This window comes from Podarcis erhardii, assembly GCF_964252035.2.
Source record: "Podarcis erhardii genome assembly, chromosome: 2".
In the NCBI taxonomy this organism is placed as follows: domain Eukaryota; kingdom Metazoa; phylum Chordata; class Lepidosauria; order Squamata; family Lacertidae; genus Podarcis; species Podarcis erhardii.
Window position 1 is genome coordinate 110,024,023 of NC_138498.1, and position 17,892 is coordinate 110,041,914.

The 17,892-nt window shown below is 44.7% G+C and overlaps 3 long non-coding RNA genes across 3 annotated transcripts in view; 1 reads left to right on the top strand and 2 right to left on the bottom strand.

The window, feature by feature from the left end:
* LOC309337460 overlaps positions 1-17,892 on the top strand; it is a 180,823-nt gene that overhangs the window by 56,391 nt on the left and 106,540 nt on the right. The window lies entirely within an intron of this gene.
* On the bottom strand, positions 4,994-7,157 carry LOC309337394. The gene is made up of 3 exons (XR_014154250.1): positions 6,698-7,157; positions 5,760-5,867; positions 4,994-5,495 (listed from the first exon to the last, which is right to left on the bottom strand). It is a non-coding gene; the product is annotated as an uncharacterized lncRNA (long non-coding RNA).
* LOC309337331 lies at positions 9,927-12,793 on the bottom strand. Its single transcript, XR_014154163.1, has 3 exons — positions 12,561-12,793; positions 11,727-11,834; positions 9,927-11,418 (listed from the first exon to the last, which is right to left on the bottom strand). It is a non-coding gene; the product is annotated as an uncharacterized lncRNA (long non-coding RNA).

Genomic DNA, 17,892 nt, shown 5'->3' on the forward strand with positions numbered 1-17,892 from the left:
GCATTTGCCCAAGTATTCTTCCAGGCATGCGCTGATTCTTTCCAACATGGCAGCAGAGATAGTCCAGACATGAGGAAGAGCAAAACACAGAGTGCAAACTGGCAGGTCAGAGCAAGTCTGGCCCCCAATCACTCAGACAGAAGACTTGCCCTATTCAAAAGTCATAGAATCATAGAATCATAGAGTTGAAAGAGACCACAAGGGCCATCGAGTCCAACCCCCTGCCAAGCAGGAAACACCATCAGAGCACTCCTGACATATGGTTGTCAAGCCTCTGCTTAAAGACCTCCAAAGAAGGAGACTCCACCACACTCCTTGGCAGCAAATTCCACTGTCGAACAGCTCTTACTGTCAGGAAGTTCTTCCTAATGTTTAGGTGGAATCTTCTTTCTTGTAGTTTGGAACCATTGCTCCGTGTCCGCTTCTCTGGAGCAGCAGAAAACAACCTTTCTCCCTCCTCTATGTGACATCCTTTTATATATTTGAACATGGCTATCATATCACCCCTTAACCTCCTCTTCTCCGGGCTAAACATGCCCAGCTCCCTTAGCCGTTCCTCATAAGGCATCATTTCCAGGCCTTTGACCATTTTGGTTGCCCTCCTCTGGACACGTTCCAGTTTGTCAGTGTCCTTCTTGAACTGTGGTGCCCAGAACTGGACACAGTACTCCAGGTGAGGTCTGACCAGAGCAGAATACAGTGGCACTATTACTTCCCTTGATCTAGATGCTATACTCCTATTGATGCAGCCCAGAATTGCATTGGCTTTTTTAGCTGCCGCGTCACACTGTTGGCTCATGTCAAGTTTGTGGTCAACCAAGACTCCTAGATCCTTTTCACATGTACTGCTCTCAAGCCAGGTGTCACCCATCTTGTGTTTGTGTCTCTCATTTTTTTTGCCCAAGTGCAATACTTTACATTTCTCCCTGTTAAAATTCATCTTGTTTGTTTTGGCCCAGTTCTCTAATCTGTCAAGGTCGTTTTGAAGTGTGATCCTGTCCTCAGGGGTGTTAGCTACCCCTCCAAGTTTGGTGTCATCTGCAAATTTGATCAGGATGCCCCTGAGTCCATCATCCAAGTCGTTGATAAAGATGTTGAATAAGACCTGGCCCAAGACAGAACCCTGTGGCACCCCACTAGTCACTCTTCTCCAGGATGAAGAGGAACCATTGATGAGCACCCTTTGGGTTCGGTCAGTCAGCCAGTTACAAATCCACTGAGTGGTAGCATAGTCAAGACTGCATTTTACCAGCTTCTTTACAAGAATATCATGGGGCACCTTGTCAAATGCCTTGCTGAAATCAAGGTAGGCTACATCCACTGCATTCCCTTCATCTACCAGGCTTGTAATTCTGTCAAAAAACAAGATCAGGTTAGTCTGACATGACTTATTTTTCAGAAATCCATGCTGACTATTGGTGATCACAGCATTCCTTTCTAGGTGCTCACAGACTGTTTGCTTAATGATCTGCTCCAGAATCTTCCCTGGTATTGATGTCAGACTGACTGGGCGGTAATTATTTGGGTCCTCTCTTTTCCCCTTTTTGAAAATAGGGACAACATTTGCCCTCCTCCAGTCTGCCGGGACTTTGCCTGTTCTCCAGGAATTCTCAAAGATGACTGCCAATGGTTCTGAGATCACATCTGCCAGTTCTTTTAATACTCTTGGATGCAGTTCATCTGGCCCTGGAGACTTGAATACATCTAAACTAGCCAAGTATTCTTGTACTATCTCCTTAGTTATTCTGGGCTGTGTTTCCTCTGCTGAATCATTTGCTCCAAATTCTTCAGGTCGAGCATCATTTTCTTTATCGGAGAAGACTGAGGCAAAGAAGGCATTGAGGAGTTCAGCCCTTTCTGTGTCCCCTGTTTGCATTTCACCATCTTCTCCTCTGAGTGACCCCACTGTTTCTTTGTTCTTCCTTTTGCTACGAACATACCCATAAAAGCCTTTTTTGTTGCTTTTAACCTCTCTAGCAAGCCTGAGTTCATTCTGTGCTTTAGCTTTTCTGACTTTGTGTCTACACGTGCTGGCTATTTGTTTGAATTCCTCTTTGGTGGTTTCCCCCCTTTTCCATTTTTTGTACACATCCTTTTTTAATCTTAACTCAGTTAAAAGTTCTTTAGATAGCCACCCTGGCTTCTTTAGGCACCTTCCATGTTTCCGTCTCATTGGTATTGCCTGAAGTTGTGCTTTTACTATCTCCCTCTTAACAAACCAGCCATCATGAACTCCCTTTCCTTTTAGTATTACTGTCCATGGGATCTCACCCAGCACTTCCCTAAGTTTTATGAAGTCGGCTTTGCGTGGACAGGCGGAGTCCCCAGATCCCGAGTGGTCCCCCCCGTCATGTGGAATAACGACTCTAGACAACGTGCTATGGGATTAAATTGGCCACAACTTTATTAAATTTCAAATGTGGGTAGACCTTGGCTCAGGCATTGGGCGTTCTCCCTCCCTAGTCCCCAGCCGGGGACCTAGGGAGCATCAGGGTTATCCAGTGTGGGGGGAGGGATGGGCCGGCTCTGGAGAACATATGTTCAAGCAGAGATAGCCGCCCCCGTTACGCCGCCGCAGGGGAGAGCAATGACGACCTTTCGGCGTACGGCCAAAGCCTCCCTTCAAAAACCCCTTTAACGGGGAACCCTGGTATCGCCGCCGCAAAGAGGAAGATGGACTAAAGGATTCCGCCCAAGGCCTGATACCGCCAAAGTTGTGACGTTTTGCTACGGGAAAGGCGAAACCTGCCAATGCAGGGAAATTCCTTTCCGGCCCTTTAACAGCGACCTTATCGTAGCAGCGCCCGCATACCTGTGGAGACAGGTTAACCTGCAAAACCTATGAAGAAAAGTTAACCTGCAAAAGAAGACATTAACTGAGGGTGGGTAGGGTGGGAGAAGCTCTGGAGCCAAGTGAGGATTACCAATTAAGATCCACCCTCTATTGTGTGGGCAGGTAATCCCTCCCCTTACCTGGCCTGCTTTCCCTGGCAACTCTTCCCCCAGGTGGGATTGGACAACTCACTGGGGTAGGCGGGGACCTCCAGGTATCCCACCTGAGGGAAGGCAAAGCCTATGCTGATGGGGCCACTCCAGATCCAGGGCTGCACGCGTCCACGCAAAAGGCGCCCCCCGTTTTAAGTGGGGAGCGGTCATTCTTAAAGTCAAGAAATTGAGTCCTAGTATGCTTGGCTGCTCCTTTCCGCTGTATAGTAAACTTCAGAAGAGCATGATCACTTGCGCCTAATGATCCTTCCACTTCTACCCCACTAACCAGGTCATCAACATTGGTTAGGACCAGATCTAAAATGGCTGTTCCTCTTGTTGCTTCTCCCACTTTCTGGACAACGAAGTTGTCTGCAAGGCCAGTGAGGAATCTGTTTGACCTTATGCTCTTGGCTGAGTTTGACATCCAGCAAATATCCGGGTAATTGAAGTCCCCCATTACTACTATCTCCTTTCCTTTTGCATGCTTGGCCATCTGTTCCAGGAAGGCATCATCTATGTCCTCCGTTTGGCTTGGGGATCTATAGTAAACTCCCACAATGAGGTCCCTGTTATTCTTCTCTCCCTTAATTTTGACCCAAATGCTCTCATTTTGGCTTTGAAGTTCTAAATCTTGGATCTCTTCACAGGTATAAACATCCCTGACATGCCACTCCTCCTCCTTTCTTGTCTGGTCTGTTTCTCTGAAATAGATTGTATCCCTCCATTATTACATTCCAGTCGTGGGACTTATCCCACCAGGTTTCAGTGATGCCTATTATGTCATATTTAGTCCTTTGTGTACTGAGAAAATGGTATTAAAGGGAGCCAGCTGAGAGATAGCAGACTTGCAAGACATCCCATGAAATCCCATGAAAAGGTTTTCTGGCCACCTCCATATTTCTTGGAGCCATATAGCATCCAATAGAAGCTGATACTTTTAACTGCGGAGAGGTGGAACGTTGGCTGGTTAGTCAGTTAACTGAGGCCCTTTTATTTTGGAATCTGAGTGCAAAGACTTGGAGAAACATACTAACATGCTATGGTTATGTTAATGTTTCCAGATGCTGACTGGGCTTATGTGATTTGTGTTTGGGATTCTATTTGAAGTCTGCCATATATGATGCAAGAGTGTTGTGCAGAATGGAGGATCTGCATTGTTTGTTTTGCCCTGTCGTATTCTTGTCTGTGTCTTCCGGAAGCTGGAGGGGCCCAGAGAGGGAAAGGAAATGCAGCTGAGCACAGATGTCTGTTGCATAGCATGGGATATGACCCATATAATTAAGATTTCCTCAATTTTGAGGAAAGGAAAATATGAGATACAGTGATTTCTTTTGTGATCAAGATACAGTAATTACACAGGAGCCAAAATAGAATTCAGACTGCAACTTCATTTTTAAATTTTATTGAAAGAAATAATTGATGCATAAGGTACAACAAATAATACAAGCTATTATTTCCGCCTCATTACTGCATGCAAAACTAGCAGTGATTTAAACTGTTATTATTGAACTCTATCTTGATTGGCCACCTAGAACTCCCACCAGTCCAAACTACTTAAAACCTTTCTACGTTCCAGTCACATGGCAATGTTGAGGAAAGAGAACAGAGAACATTTGAGTTCTCCAACCAAGGAGCGGTTGGGAAGAACAGGGTTCCATGAGCTCCAGGAAGAGAGGAATTGTCACCATCCCTAGCACAGGGTATTGTAGTTGATAACATCTTCTGTGATTTGCCAAGTTCAAGCAGGGATGGGGAGTGATAAAGAGATCCACAAATCCTATAGACAGTGCAAATCATTGCTTGGCACATGTCCATCAACTCTCCAAGAAACGACCCATTCCACCCCAATACCTAAGTCAATTGTGCACTTTTGCAAGAGGAACTTACTTTTCAAAATATCAGACAATGAAGGAGTGCATAAATGAGTGAGCACAAATGAGTGGTCCTCCTCTCAGGAGCAGGAAGGAGAAACACAGTTGTGAACTGGATGAGTGTTTGATGGGGGGGTTCCCGTGCTCATGGAGGCTTCCCAATGCACTCAGGGTGCTGGAAAATCATCGGTCTAAGATATATGGCAGCCCTCCGCAAATACAGAAGACTCCCTAGGTTACACAGTCAGCCACCATTTTGTGGAGGATGGTGAGGCTGGTGGGTGTGGAACATCCCCTTAATGTGATTATTAGACGTGGCATCAGAATGTCTGCATGGGGCTTTTGTCTGTCATTTGAATTGCAATGGCAGGAGGATGATCTGGCCTCCATCGAAAGGAAATGATATGAAACGTTCTAATATTATGTCTATCAAAGGAGAAAGATTGGTTACCCACCCTTTTACATAGATAGGCGAAAACAACTTTAGAATAGAATGGTAAGATCAGTCAAAACATAAGTCGCTATTACAGCATGATACTTTCTTTTTATCTCCCGATGTCACCTCTGTCCCACAGAGTTTTTTCGAACTGTCTTCACCACATTCTTTGACGTAATTAGTCAATTTGCCATTTTGTCCTGGAGAGAGATAGATAAGTACTTAGGTTGATACTAACTAGTGAATGAAGCGAATTTTACTGAATTTAAACTTCATTTAAAAATATGCACTTAAATAGAATTTTTAATTTATTTTGCTAAAACTACTAAAATGTCAACATTAAAATAAAATGAACATTTATGAAAGATACATGTCCATTTTTTTATTTTTAGTTTTAAACTTATATCTCAGGTTATTCTAGCCCCAGCATAGAAAAAGGAAGATGGTTGACAGGAAAGACTTACCTGAAAATGTTTCTATCTTCAGGCAGAATGGTCCCATACATGTCTTCTCCTTCGGTTCGCATGGCTTGCCAGGCCCCTTTGAAGAGCACAGTCTGCATTTCACAGCGTCTGTTGTAACAGACAGCATTTTGTTTGTGAAGGGACCAATCAATATTCAATGTCCAACTAAACTTGCATCTCTGTGTATAGATTAAGAGATGGAAATTGTTTGTGGCAAGCTCCTGTGCCCTGAGACTAGCAACACCTACCACCTAGACAACTAGACCCGCTTTTCCAAAGATGGCACGATCTGTCCTGCAACCTGCAGTGTTCATGTTTTCATCAGGAGGCAGGAGAAAAGCAGCTTCCTTTCACAGGTAAAAGGGAAATTGAACTCTCCCCTGAAATGGGCTCCAAGGTACAGGATTTCACCTTAAGAACTTGATCTGCTGAATCGAAACAATCGTCAGCAGGGTTTTCTGCGGTTAGATGTGCTTGGATTCAGCCACAAACAGTGGGCTTTCCTCAGGAAAGTGGTGAGGCAAATGGAAAACCGCCTGGCTCTTTCCTCAAAAGCACAGGATGAGCAGCAGTGTGCATGAGCCCTGAATCTACCCATCGATACACATACAAGAGATAGGTAATTTGATTCACTTCTACAAACACAGGGAGCTGCCTTGTCTATTTTGCCCCATTATCAGGATGCTCCACTCTCTTCTCACTGAAATGTTCACCTGGAGATGATAGGTAGGGGATTAACTAGGGGCTTTCTCAATGGAAGGCATGTGCTCCAACACTGAACTATCACGTCCCCAATTTAGGAGGCATGTATTCCACTCTTGCCCCAAAGTACATCCCCACCAGTTGCTCCTAGATTTTACCTATACTTTTAACTAGGTAAAGCAGTGTCTCATTCTTGTTTTACCTATTTTGGGATGGGGAATGGGGGCAATACTTACCACCAGTCCTGAGCAAAAGCAGAACACAAAATGTAAGCAGCCAGACCTGAAGCAGACGTGGCCTTCGATAACCAAGAAACAAGCTCTGCTCCATTGGAATGCCTTTTGTATGGAGAGAGAGCTTTGGGAGGCTAGCAGCTGAGGAATCGCAGGCTTTCAGGGCAGACAATAACACACTGCGCAGTTTGAGGAGCCGAGTTCAAGACATCCATTATATAAGGTGAAAATGAACCTTCTTGGCTTCTTGCCTCATCCTGGTGGCCTTGAAAGGTCCAAGGAGCCTCTGGCAATATCCTGGGTTGACAGTGAAGAATAGCAAGGATGAAGGCAGTGGTTGCCTTGGGCCATTTCAGGCACAAAGTGCTGGTTGTTAGGACAAATCCAAATGGGCTGAGGGATCAGCTGAATGCTGCCCAGAACATCCCAGATCTCATCTTTTGTGGAAGAATTGCTTGCTCCTTTCATTGGATTCCCTGTTCACCTCTGGGTTTCAATTGTGACATGAAGATGTTTTGAGGAACTAATATTCAAATAGCCTGCATACTGGCTTGATCATCCATATTGCTAAAAAGTTCTGTTACAAGGAGCTCACTTTTTTATTCTGTTGCCGCTCACAGCAGTATGAAAGGTGTGCACAAGTATGTTTCTCTGTCCACCTTCCATGAGTAATACATGGTGAAGGAATGATCACCGGGTGAGAAGCACACTTCCACCTGCCGGGTGTGGAGCACACTTCCACACTCAGCTGTCTGACCATGTGACCCTAGGCTGTGGAGCACACTTCCACCCACAGACAAAGCCACAGCTGTCTGAACATCATGCCCTCTATCTAACCTTTGTTTTCTTAGTGGTCTGCTGTGCCCTGTCTGTGCCCTTTGTCTCCTTCGTCATACATGGTTCAAGGGGAAAATGACGCGGTGGAAACAGGTGCCAAAATAACTTGGCACCATCCCTCAATCTCAGGATTGGAAGATGTGTAAAGGTCACAGTCCAAAATCTATCTAACTGGTTTTGCATATTGTGCTAATAAAAAGAGCTTCGGCAGAGCTAGCTGGCAGCTTGCTTATGCACAGCTCACCTGCATTACCAACTCCTGCCTTGTGTCCTACACTTCCCATGGTCCTTTAATATTGCATCCATCTTAGACCATGTTCAAAGACATAGGACCCGGAAATGAAAGCAGGTGAGCCCATGTCATACATTTGCCTCCTCATGGATTTTTGTGGCTCCACAGAATTGGTTATAGATGCCAGTTTAACAAGTTATCAGTTGATTTGTGTGGTAAAGTATCAATTTACCACCATCAGCTGAAGGGCAAGTTTTGCTACCACTGTTCCCAAGTGCAGTGATTGCCTTTCCTCTGATTGGAATGAATGACGACTCTTCACTTGCAGGGGAGTAGGTCAAGTGTTGCAGTTGAGAGATCTATGGGCAGAAGCTGAAATCTGTTCTCTGACTTTTGACCGCTATACCCAGGATGCCCAACCCACTTGCCCCTAGTTAGAAAACCCAATCTTGCTATAGATGGAAAATCTGGTAATAACTAGTAGCAACTGGTCAGCTTCTGAAAAACAACGGTTGCTTGGCTTGAGGAACCAGGTTCAACATAGCCATTATATAAAGCCATAGGAACCTTATTAGCATCTCAGGACACCTGATCCTGATGGGGTTGGTGGTACCAGAAGCCTCTGGCAACATGCTGGGGTGTATGAGGAACAACAATGATGTGGGGAGTGTAGGTACCACTCCGACAGGAAGGTAAACGGCGTTTCCATGTGCTGCTCTGGTTTTGGTGTTCTGTTGCACCAGAAGCAGCTTAGTCGTGTTGGCCACATGACGCAGAAAAACTATGGACAAACGCCGGCTCCCTCAGCCTGTAAAGCAAGATGTGCGCCGCAACCCCAGATTCATCTGCGACTGGACCTAACTGTCAGGGATCCTTTACCTTTACCTTTACTATTATTTAAGGCTAGGAGGAACCTTCTTGGCTTCTTCTCTCATGCTGGTAAGCTTGAAAGGTGCAAAGGTAAAAGGTAAAGGACCCCTGGACGGTTAAGTGCAGTCAAAGGCAGCTATGGGGTGCAGCGCTCATCTCGGCTTTCTGGTCGAGGGAGCCGGCGTTTGTCCCCAGACAGCTTTCTGGGTCATGTTGCCTGCATGACTAAACTGCTTCTGGTGCAACAGGACACCGTGGAGCGCATGGAAACGCTGTTTACCTGCCCGCTACAGCGGAAACTATTTATCTACTTGCACTAGCGTGCTTTCGAATTGCTAGGCTGGTAGGAGCTGGGACAGAGCAACAGGAGCTCACCCATTGGCAAACCCAAGAGGCTCCATGGTTTAGACCACATCACCACCGCATAAAGCCTCTGTGAGTATGCTTGGGTGGCCCTGAGGAGGAACAAGGATGCGGGTAGTAATTCCTTAAGATGTTAGGTGCATAAAGTACTGATTTTTCAGACAAATCGAAATGGGCTATACAGAATGTCCCAGGCTTCTATGAGCTCCTGATGCCAGAGTAGATTTTTCCATAGCCAATCAGGGCCTAGGGGCATATTTTCCCAGAACTAAAGGGTGTATGTGAATCCCCCTTCTGCTACAATAGTAAGTTTTTGCTATTCCCAGTGATCCCATAACCAGAAAGAATAATAAAATACTTGCTTCTTAATATTGTTAAATCACTTTATCTTGCCCAGGGAAATCCAAATATTGGTAAGTGTTCTTTGGGCTTAAGTGAATTTGTAGTGGGCTGATTGACTAACAGTAGTATCACCTAGTCCACATCTTACCCACTTCTCCTCAAAACTATCACTGAGGACTTTGTTTGTTTTCCATACTCTGTGCATTGGAATAGACAACTAAGACCATTAGTAATTCCCTCCAGCTGCTTCCTTCTTTTGCTTGCTTGCCCTTTAGTAGGTTTCTCAGTTTCCTGTGCTTCCAGACCCAACACCAGTTGTACTTTCTCATTAAAATTCCCTCAGTCTTGAGGAAAGGAAAAGATAAGGTACAGTGATTTCTTTTGTGTTCGAGTTACAATAATTACACAGGAACCAAAGTAGAATACAGACCGCAACTTGATTTTTAAACTTTATTGAAAGGAAGCATGATGGTTTGCATGATGGTTGCTGCTGTCAAGAAGCAGGTTTTTGCCTGTGTTTGCATACATTTGGACACCATTTTGAAACCAGATGACAGACCGGAAGCAAAACAGAATACAGACCACAAGTTCATTTACAAACTTTATTGAAAGAAAGTATTGAAGCATCCAATAAAACAATATCACAAGGTATTATTCTTACGTTATTCTGCATGCAAAACTAGCAGTAATTTTAACTATTATTATTGAACTCTATGTTGATTGGCCACCTAGAACTCCCACCAGTCCAAACTATTTAAAAGCTTTGCTACGTTCCACTTGCCTTGCAATGTTCTAGAAGGACAACAGAGAACAAACTCTCTCTGCCCAAGAAGCCTTGGAGCAGCAGGGTTCCATGAGCTCCAGGAAGAGAGGAATTTAGAATCTGGTGGACAGGGCCCAGGAGAAGCTCCAGCTCCTTACCTGACCATCCTGGCCGTGAGTATAGGATGGGATGCTTTAACAAGGCAACTAAGGGCTGGCCAGTCAGGACTGCTCCCAGAGTTAGGTTGCATGCTGTTCTGCAAAATGTAAAATCACAGCCTAGAGATGGGATTTGTTGCTTTCCTATGCATGTTTAGAGATCACAGAGTTTTGAGTGCAAGATTGAGAGCAGTGAGGGAGGATATTGGTGTGAAAAGAGGTTTTTCAAAAATTGGTGCCCTAATCTGAAACAAAACATTGCAACCGTTTGGGGTAGATGCTTCTGCTCCAGAGCATGGAAGCACCACCCAAGTTTGTACTTGTATTTGCTTTCAATGAACCTTGTCACCATACCTAGCACAGGTTAGTATATTTGATAACATCTTCTGTGATTTGCCATGTTCAAGCAGAGATTGGCGAGTGACAAAGAGACATGTCTATCAACTCTCCAAGGAACGTCCCACCCCACCCCAATACCCAAGTCAATTATGCACTTTTGCATGGGGAAGTTACTTTTCAAACTATCAGACAGTGCATAAAGGAGTGCATAAATGAGTGAGCACAAATGAGTGGTCCTCCTCTCGGGAGCAGGAAGGAGAAATGAAGTTGTGAACTGGATGAGTGTTTGATTAACAAGTATGGATAGCCAAATTGGGGGTTTCCTGTGCTCATGGAGGCTTCCCAATGCACTTAGGGTGCTGGTAAATCATTGGTCTAAGATGTATGGCAGCCCTCCGCAAATACAGAAGACTCCCCAGGTCACACAGTCAGCCACCATTTTGTGGAGGATGGTGAGGCTGGTGGGTGTGGAACATCCCCTGAATGTGATTTTTGGACGTGGCATCAGAATATTTGTGTGGGGCTTTTGTCTGTTATTTGACTTGAATCCATCGAAAGGAAAGGATATGAAATCTTCTAATATTATATCTCTCAAAGGAGAAAGAGAAGGAGAAAGATTTGTTACCCACCCTTTTACCATGAGGTTTCTGGATAGGGGTAAACAACTTAAGAATAGAATAGTAAGATCAGTCAAAACATAAGTCAGTATGGCAGCATGCTACTGTCTTTTTCACTTTCCCTGGCATCACTTTTCCACAGAATTCTTTCCAACTGTCAGCACCACATTCTTTGACATAATTAGTCACTTCACCGCTTTGACCTGGCGAGAGAAAGAGAAGTACTTATGTTGATATTAACTAGTGAATGAAGAGAATTTTACTGAATTAGTCCATAGTCTGTATCAAGAGATACTCCACATCAAAGTAAATTACATTTTAGACATCATTTTAAAATGTGCACTTAAACAGAATTTTGAATTTATGCTGCTAAATGTCAACATTAAAATAAAATAAAGTTAAAACTTATGAAAGATACATGTCCTTTAAAAAAACAACAACCAACCCTTAAATCTCAGGTCGTCCTAGTCCCAGCATAGAAAAAGGAAGGATGTCCACAAGAAATACTTACCATAAGTCTCTACCATAATACAGAATGGTCCCTCACATGTCTTCCCCTTCGGTTCGCATGGCTTGCCAGGACTAAGTGACCTGCATTTTCTGCAGTTCACAGCATCTGCTGTAAGAGACAGCATTTCATTTGGGTAGGAACCAACCAATATTCAATGTCCTAAACCACCAAAATCCTGCTGGCACACATAGCTGTCAGAATCGATCCCAGAACAACAATAGAAGAATGCTTTCCCCCTTGGAAAGTGAGACAAAATTTGCATTTCTGTGTATAGAGTAAGAGATGGAAATTGTATGCAAATTTGTGGCAAGCTCCTGTACCCTGAGACTAGCAACTCCTTCCACCTAGACAACTAGACCCGCTTTTCCAAAGATGACACGATCTGTCCTGCAGCTTGATGAGTTCATGCTTTGATCAGGAGCCAGGAGAAAAGCATCTTCCTCCCTCTGGTAAAAGGGAGGTTGAACTCTACCCTGAAATTGGCTCCAAGGTACAGAATTCCACCTTGAGAACTGGCTTTAACCTAGAAGTTGCTGAATTACAACTTATCACTAAACTGAAAACTATGTATAGACCTTGTCTTAATAGAGATACTGGATTCCTGTCTCATTACATATGCTAATCATCTGCATACTATCCCTTGCTTTTTCCTGCAGGACTAACTGCAGTCGTTAACAGCCGTCAGCAGGTTTACCAAACCCATTGAGTCAATCACCCACCTCCTACTACCCTCCTGAGAAAAACCCCTCCCCACCCTCCCACTATATATAAGGGTCGGGTGACTTCTGTTTCAGTGTACCTATTCAGGGACTGGTGGGTGGGGACCATACTTACCTCCAGTCCTGAAGCAAAGCAGAACACAGAACGTAAGTAGCCAGACCTGAACCAAACGTTGGCCGCGGTTCTCAAGAAACAAGCTCTGCCCCATCGGAAAAACCTTCTTGTATGAAACCTTTTTGCTTTTGAAGGCTGACAGCAGAGAGACGGCAGGCTTTCAGGGCAGATCGGTATTAGTTGCTCAAGCTCTGGTCAGGAACACGCTGCTCAGTTTGAGGAGCCAGGTTCAAGATATCCATTATATATGGCTGGGAGGAACCCTCTTGGCTCCTCGCCTCATCCTGGTGGCCTTGAAAGGTCCAAGGAGCCTCTGGCAACATCCTTGGGTCACTCGGATGGGCAGCGGAGAGTGAAGGCGACGGTTGTCTTGGGCCCTTTCAGGCATAAAGTGCTGATTGTTAGGACTTATCCAAATGGACTGAGGAATCAGCTGAATGGTGTACAGAATGTCCCGGACCTCAGGGGATGCCTGATGCTATCTCACGAGGGTTTTCTGTCCAGCTCCAGGTTTCAATTGTAATAGTACAATGTGCCGAACAGGCAACTCTCAACCAGCCTGCAGATTAATAATAATAATAATAATAATAATAATAATAATAATAATAATTTATTATTATTTATACCTCACCATCTGACTGGGCTTCCCCAGCCACTCTGGGCGGTTTCCAACAAAATATTAAAATACAGTAATGCATCAAACATTAAAAGCTTCCCTAAACAGGGCTGCCTTCATATGTCTTCTAAAAGTCTGATAGTTGTTGTTCTCTTTGACATCTGGTGGGAGGGCGTTCCACAGGGTGGGACCCACAACCGAGAAGGCCCTCTGCCTGGTTCCCTGTAACTTGGCTTCTTGCAGTGAGGGAACCGCCAGAAGGCCCTTGGCACTGGACCTCAGTGTCCGGGCAGAACAATGGGGGTGGAGATGCTCCTTCAGATATACTGGACCGAGGCCGTTTAGGGCTTTAAAGGTCAGCACCAACACTTTGAATTGTGCTTGGAAATGTACTGGGAGCCAATGCAGGTCTTTCAAGACCAGTGTTATGTGGTCTCAGTGGCCGCTCCCAGTCACCAGTCTAGCTGCTGCATTCTGGCTTAGTTGTAGTTTCTGGGTCACCTTAAAAGGTAGCCCCACGTAGAGCACATTGCACTAGTCCAAGCGAGAGATAACCAGAGCATGCACCACTCTGGCGAGGCAGTCTGCGGGCAGGTAGGGTCTCAGCTTGCGTACCAGATGGAGCTGATAAACAGCTGCCATGGACACAGAATTGACCTGCGCCTCCATGGACAGCTGTGAGTCCAAAATGACTCCCAGGCTGCGCACCTGGTCCTTCAGGGACACAGTTACCCCATTCAGGACCGGGGAGTCCTCCACACCTGCCTGCCTCCTGTCCCCCCAAAACAGTACTTCTGTCTTGTCAGGATTCAACCTCAATCCATTAGCCGCCATCCATCCTGCAACTGCCTCCAGACACACAGGATGTTCACCGTCTTCACTGGTTCTGAATTGAAAGAGAGGTAGAGCTGGGTATCATCCACATATTGATGGACAAACCCACAGCCCAAACCCCCTGATGATCTCTCCCAGCGGCTGCATGTAGATGTTGAAAAGCATGGGGGAGAGGACAGAACCCTGAGGCACCCCACAAGTGAGAGCCCAGGGGTCTGAACACTCATTCCCCACCACTACTTTCTGAAAACGGCCCAGGAGGAAGGAGTGGAACCACTGTATGACAGTGCCTTCAGCTCCCAGCCTATCTAGACAGTCCAGAAGGATATTATGGTTGATGTATCAAACGCCACTGAGAGATCCAGCAGAACTAGGAAACAGCTCTCACCTTTGTCCCTAGCCCACCGGAGATCATTGACCAGTGCGACCAAGGCAGTTTCAGTCCCATGATGAGGCCTGAATCCTGACTGGAAGGGATCCAAATGGTCTGCTTCTTCAAGGCGAGCATGGAGTTATTCAGCAACCACTCGCTCAATCACCTTGCCCAAGAATGGAAGATTTGAGACTGGACGATTGTTGGCCATATTGGCCGCATCTAAAGATGTTTTTTTATGAAGCGGTTTGATAGCCGCCTCTTTTAGTGGGTCTGGGAAGGCTCACTCACAGAGAGAAGCATTCACCACCCCACAAAGCCCATCACCCAGCCCTTCCCGGCTAGCTTTTATTAGCCAGGATAGACAAGGATCAAGGAGGCAGGTGGTTGGTTTCACTTGTCCAAGCAGCCTGTCCACATCCAGTCTTCCATGAGTGATATATAAGTGATCCTTTAATTTTGCATGTATCTTCGACCTTGCTCAAAGACCTGGGGCACTGTAATTGCCATTCCTGCCATCCCCCTTCATGGAGGTTTATGGCTCTACAGTGTTGGCCATAGATCTCAGTGTAGCAAGCTATCAATGTGGCAAGGTATCTATTTAACATGTTTACCTGGCTGAGAGGGATTTTGTGTGTATGGGTGTTATGTACTGAGTTGAACAGGATCCAAAATGCAGCAGTCTGATTGGTCCTAGAACAATAGGTTTCAGAATGCAGCAGTCTGATTGGTCCTAGAACAATGCAGCAGTATGATTGGTCGGCAGGAGCCACTCAATCCAGCTCCAGATAAAAGTGAATCCACAACCTGATTGGCCTTCAGGAGAATTCCGGAATTAGACAATCACGTGCAGCCCATTGTGTAAATAATGTATATAAAGCAGATACTTTGAGGGGACTTCCACTCCCTCTTCACCACTATAAGCTGAATAAGGAGCATGAAATCCACTCTCAACTCTGAGTATATTTCAATGTGTTACTCTTAGTATTAACTAATGAGACCTATAATGGAAGGAGTGTGTTTGCAAGGGTTTGGGATATGCAGGCCTCCATCAGAGACAGTTTGGATGACAAACTATGCAGGCGCTGAGTGGATTTCTGTGCAACTATTTTGACCTTGCCCCAGACACTCCCACAGCTTGTAAATTGGATGAATTAAATGGAACCCTTTTTCCTCAAAAAGACTGCACCAGAATCCTCAGTAAAATGCCATTTTACAATGAACCATAGAAATGAGTATTGTGTAGCGGGGGGGAGGGGGGGGAGAACGAAGAAAAAAAGAAATTTAGAGGGCTCCGTCTGCCACAACAGTAAGTTTTGGAATATCCCAATCACTCAGTCACCAGGAGAATACAACAGAAAACCAGTTCTCTGTTGCAAAAACTGAATTCACTGGAGGATGATCTGTTAGAGCCAGCAATTTATTTTCAAGGCTGGATCTAGACGCATCAAAAAAGCGTTTCAGGAAAACGTAAATTCATAAAGGGAAATCACGTTGGCAAAAAGATGGGATTCCACAGCACCATCTGGTGGCACGATGTTATAAAGTATATGAAGCATTTTTTCTTTACTAATGTAGCTGAACTCCAAGTTGACGGAAGACCAGCTGTCATTAAATGGTGCTTAGCATAGAAAAAAGACACAGAGAGGCAGCAGTAATCTCATTATGGAGGGGCAGCTCCTTCGACTTCCCTCTTGTCCGGTAACTTTTTTTATTATCCTTTGTCTCACAGCCAGCATGGCCCTCTGCTAATGTCTCACGTTACATCCTGGTAATGGCTTTACACTCCCATCACCATATAAGGTAATACACTCTATACACTGCCAGGCACAGACATGCTGGTCACCGAGGTCAGCAGGCACCAGGCAGCACTACAAGCCTCTGCCATGGCTTTATGGCTCCCACATGCCCTCTTTCTTTATTTTATTAATCAGAGTCATATATTTCATTACCAATACGGTTATACCGAGCACGATAGGCAACCCTTGTGAGGCCGGAAGCAGGACACTGACAGGAGAACCATGCAGTACATACAGAGATTAAAGAAGGAATACATTGTATACAGCAACACAAAATAACGCAAATAACTACTAAAAGGATCACTAAAATCAATAAATGTCGAAGCCAACTTCCATCCGGAAGCCAAGAATATAACCATGCCCATGGATCTGCCACAAAGCAACCATAACTCTCTTTGGAGTAAATAGCTGATATTACTACTCTGTTGGGACCAATTAAAGGCTGCAGTAAATAAAGAATTGATATGAAATTGCTCATCAGTGGCATTTGCTAAGCCAGGGATAGAAAAATTCAGATTCCAAGCCTCATGGTAGGCTTCTTTTCTATTTTTTAGCCATGCACTGGTGTCACTCCTATAGCACTGAGATTGGTCACTGTATGTTCCTGTAAGAGAACAAGAGCTATTAAAAGTGAAATTCAATGTATATTGACAGTTTGGATATATGCCCCATGATTCTTTTCCCTCTTCAATTTGAAAACAAATGGGGGCAGGCTCATGGAGGGTCAATTGTACTGGAGGCCAAAAAGTTTGGTTAAGGGATATAACATTTGTAAATTGAAAAGATCCATTAACAGGCACACCATGAAGCATTAAGCCTGAGTGACGGGCAAACGGGGCATGTGCATACACAACCAGCATTTAGAAGCATGCAATAAACTGGTAAACATAATTATATCTTGCATAAAAATATTATCCCTCCAAATCTTATGATAATTTTCTCCCCTAAAAGTCTTATTCAACAACGTTATTCTTCTAGTTCGAGAGTGGCTGAGCCGTGGATACTGCCAGCCAGAGTAGAATTCTGATGGCTGCGGCTTGCCAGCTGATAAGGTAATATGGTGGTTTCAACTGGACTGGGTTGTCTGCTTCTCTTCCTTGTATAACGGTGCAACAAAGGATGGCGAGGCAGATGGTGAGGAAGGCGCTTCCGCAATTGAAGGGACTCACCATGGCCGTACGCATTGAGCTGGAACCCACAAAGTGTTGACAAAGTGTAGGGGAGTTCCGCATGCCCTGAGGCAGGACAACCCACTGATATCGCTGGGTGGGCTGCGAATTGTTATATACTGGCAATGTAAAAGCAAACCATTCCCTGTCTGCTGGGGCCAGTGGGATAGAAAAGAAATAGTCCTTTAAATCAATCACCGCCAACTGATATTCTCGCAGGAGCATATTTGTTGTTTTTTTTAAAGATATTTATTAAGATTTTACAGAAAAAAGAACACACAACAACAAAAATGAGAAAAAACAAACATAGTCAAAAATACACATAAAAGAGAAAGAAATACAGAAAAATAAAATTACACCAATCTAAAAAGAAAAAGAAAAACTCCAACTTTTAAATTCATACTTAATTAACCTTCTTTCTTGACTTCCTCACGCCTCCCTTTTTTGTGTTCCTCTTTACCCAATCAAATACAGCAAATCCTTACTCGCGGGAGCATATTTGGATTTGGCATGCCAGGTTGTAAAGTTCCCATTGGCTGCA